The sequence below is a fragment of the Gracilinanus agilis genome, chromosome 5 (genome assembly GCF_016433145.1).
Source record: "Gracilinanus agilis isolate LMUSP501 chromosome 5, AgileGrace, whole genome shotgun sequence".
Taxonomy (NCBI): domain Eukaryota; kingdom Metazoa; phylum Chordata; class Mammalia; order Didelphimorphia; family Didelphidae; genus Gracilinanus; species Gracilinanus agilis.
Genome location: NC_058134.1, coordinates 282,543,828 through 282,547,447, shown reverse-complemented (window position 1 = coordinate 282,547,447; position 3,620 = coordinate 282,543,828).

The window sequence follows — 3,620 nt, the reverse complement described above, 5'->3', positions numbered from 1 at the left end:
GTTCTGAGCTAAAATCCCACCTTCTGCAAGAAGCCTTTCCAGTCTTGCTTAATGCTCAAGCCTTCCCTTTGAGATTCCTCCATATTGCCTCCCCCATTAGAATATGAGCTCCTCCAGGACAAGGACTGTATTTGCCCTTCTTGGGCAGTTAGCACAGTGCTGGGCTCATAGCAAATGCTAACTGCCTGCCTGCCTGCTCTTTAGGGATAACCAGAGCAAGTCTAATGCCTCTCCCAGACTGATCTTCATCTGGGCATGGTTTCCAGGCCCCTCAGTTCTGGTCAGCCTTCACCAGAAATGCCTGGCTTGTCAACGTCTATCCTAAAATGTGGCATCTGGACCAGTAGACGACCTCCAGAGAAGATCTGACGAGGTCAGAATAAAGCATCTATATTGCTCCATTTATTCAGAGTACTGGGTCACTCAGGGCAGCTTTTCTTACTCCTGTGTCCTGCGGTAGGCTAGTGGTCCATTAAAGTCCCCTGGATCTCTTTCACAAGAACTCTTGCCTGATCAACCCTTCTCCATTCTATGTTTCCAAATTTGATTTCTTAAATCCAAATGAGGGCTTTACATTTAACCCTATTAACATTGCATCCTCGAGTCTCACTTTATGCTATCTATTGTCAAGTAAACTTCTTTTTGTTAGATGCCACCTTTCCGATTGTGGGCCATACCCACCAGACCAGTCTGAGTCAGGCCTGGCCTCCAAATGGTATGGAGTGCAGCATATAATGTCAGGCTTGGTCGAAGTGTGGTTTAGTTTGGATTTTTTTTTTGTTTTCTTTGCCCTAAGGAATGGCTTTCTTGGAGGGGGGAAAAGGAGGAATATATTAGGAAATATAATTGATGTTTAAAACAAAGATATCAGTAATTTTTAAAAAAGACACAAATAGATTATTTTATTTTATTATTATTTTATTTTTATTATTTTTAAACCCTTACCTTCTGTCTTGGAGTTAATATTGTGTATTGGCTCCCAGGCAGAAGAGTGGTAAGAGTAGGCAATGGGGGTCAAGTGACTTGCCCAGGGTCATACAGCTGGGAAGTGTCTGAGACCAGATTTGAACCTAGGATCTCCCATCTCTAGGTCTGGCTCTCAATCTACTGAGCTACCCAGCTGCCCCCACAAATAGATTATTTTAAATAGCAAAGACTCCTCTAGAGCTCTCCCCACAAGATGCTGCTGACCCATTAATAACTTAACTCCTCTTTAGGTCCAATCATTCAACCCATTCTAAATCTGCTTAACTACACTACCATTTGGCCCATATTTCCCTACCTTGTCCACAAGAAAGAATACCAAAGATTTTGTCAAAAGCTGTGTTAACCATCTTTGGGTGCTACCTACCGTCTCCAGTGAAACTACAAACTCCTCAGCCTAAGTGTATTCACCATCTGGCTCCAAACTGCCTTCTTAGACTCATCTCAGACTTCTTTTTTCATGAATGCTACATTATAGCCAAACTACTCCGAGCTATTGCCTGGCCTTGGTCCGTAATCTTGCTTTATGGATTTTAATGAGCTGCTGCCCTGTGTCCTCCCTCCTCATCTTCTCTTAGAATCTTTATTTTCCTATGTGACATCCTGCTCCTGAGCTATCACCTTAATCTTCACTCACTTTCACAGTATGGAGTCTCCAAAGGGGCATTTGCTACTTTTCCCCCTTCAGAGCTGGGGTTTCTAGTACTGTCAGTCAGGAGCTCCCTCTAGTGAACTTCCCATTGATTATCAATTAGTAGCCTCAATGAGGTATTAGAAAAGGTATTTACTATTCAGGGTAGTACAAAATATCCATCCCAAATCAGAATACACTCTTTTTTTTTCTTTTTCTTTTTTGAATATACAAGACCTTGAAGAAATAGAGCTCAAACCTAAAGTAGAAATGGGCTGAGGTCACGTTTCGAGAACATGTGGAGATCACAGCTCCTGGTTCCTGGGGTCCCGTTTTTCCTTCATAGGGTCCTTATGACCCCCCAGGTAGAGGTTTGGGTCCCTGCTGGGGTCCAAGGGTCAGTGTCCTTGAGGAGTATATAGCTGACATTTCTCTGTGCCTTGAGCTCTTAGACTCCCCATATCTGCCTTTTTTCATGTGTCTAGTTTGCCTTTGGCATGTATTTTTTCCCTCCCAGCAAAAATGGGTGAAATTTGGGATCAGTAAGAGACTACACAGTTTTCCTAATACATCTTATTCTGTTCTTATGAAATTCAGGTAATTTTTTTACATGTAGTACATGTCTAAGATATATGTGCTGATGGACCAGCTGTATTTTGCCAATACAACTACATATCAATTTCTGGAAAATGGGCACTCTTCAACCATTTGGTTCTTCCTGTGTTAAGCCAAACTCTTTTGAGTAATTATGAACCTCATTTAGATGACTTGGCAACATTTGAAGCTTGTTGCAATCAGCTATTATAGTGGTGAAACTCTTTGGCCAGCTAAATACATCTTTATTATAGGCCTTGCTTGATATTTATAACCACTTTGATTTATAATCAGTTATTTTTATTGTTGTTCTTTTCAAGTGATTTTTGTATGTAGCACATAAAACAAACATTTGATAAATATTTGTTGAATTTGGATTTTGCCAAGGATCAAAAGGAAAGAAGCTCACTAGATGTTATGTTTACAGATTTCATCCTCTTTTCTTTTTTTTTTTTTTGAAAAATTTGAGTGGCATTTGGCCTTTTCTAGGTCTATGGCACTTAAAGTTCTTTCCAGCTCTAAATCCTATGATCTAATGCAAGTTAAAATTCTCAGTTCCACTTCTAGTATGCAGATAGCCTCAAAAGAAGTGCTGAAAAAGCAAATTATAGGCATCTTGGCCATCTTATCAAATACCCTTCCTCCATACCACAATGCTTTTCCCAGGGGAAAAAAGATATCCTGTGGCCACCCTTAGGTCTAAAGCCCTGCTTCCTGCCACAACTGTGGCCCTTGCCCCATCCTCAGATCAGAACACAAAGCTTGTGTTCTGATCTGAGGGAGAAAAGTGATCCCCATTCTCACAGTTCTGGAAGATTGGAGGGTGAGTGTGAAAGGTAGAGCCAGTCATTAAAAACTGATTTTCCCACAATCTGATTTCTTTTAGCCTCCATGTTGGCAGGCTGTGAAGAATGGGGTCCCAAGCAAGCGTGTGAGGAAGGGTTATGGGAGGGAAGGAAGTAACAATCCTTTTGCCATCTTTTGTCCATCTCTTCCCTCTCAAGTTGAATGGATGAATGCAGGAAAGCCCCTGGCCCCCTCCCACAGAATGTCAGCCAGTGAGATCTGTTTCCTGAATAAGGAGGGCGGCCCTGAGAAGAGAAACAGAGCAGCTAAGCCCACACCCCCATTGCCATAATCTCTCTGGCTCTTCTCGACTATCAGAACTGGACACACCCTTGCAGCCCCAGATAAACAAGCTGAGGTTTAGGTAAGTGTTCCCCAAAATCAAGCCCTTCTTCTGGAGCACAGAGAAGGTAGAAAGCACACTGGACTGGGAAGGTAGGATAATCAGATTCTAGTTCACTTTTGGCAAGTCATTTCCCTGCTCTAGGCCTCAGTTTTTTCATCTGTAAAATGAGGGAATTAAACCAGATGTACTTTAGCTTCTAACATTCTAAGAGTCTATTGC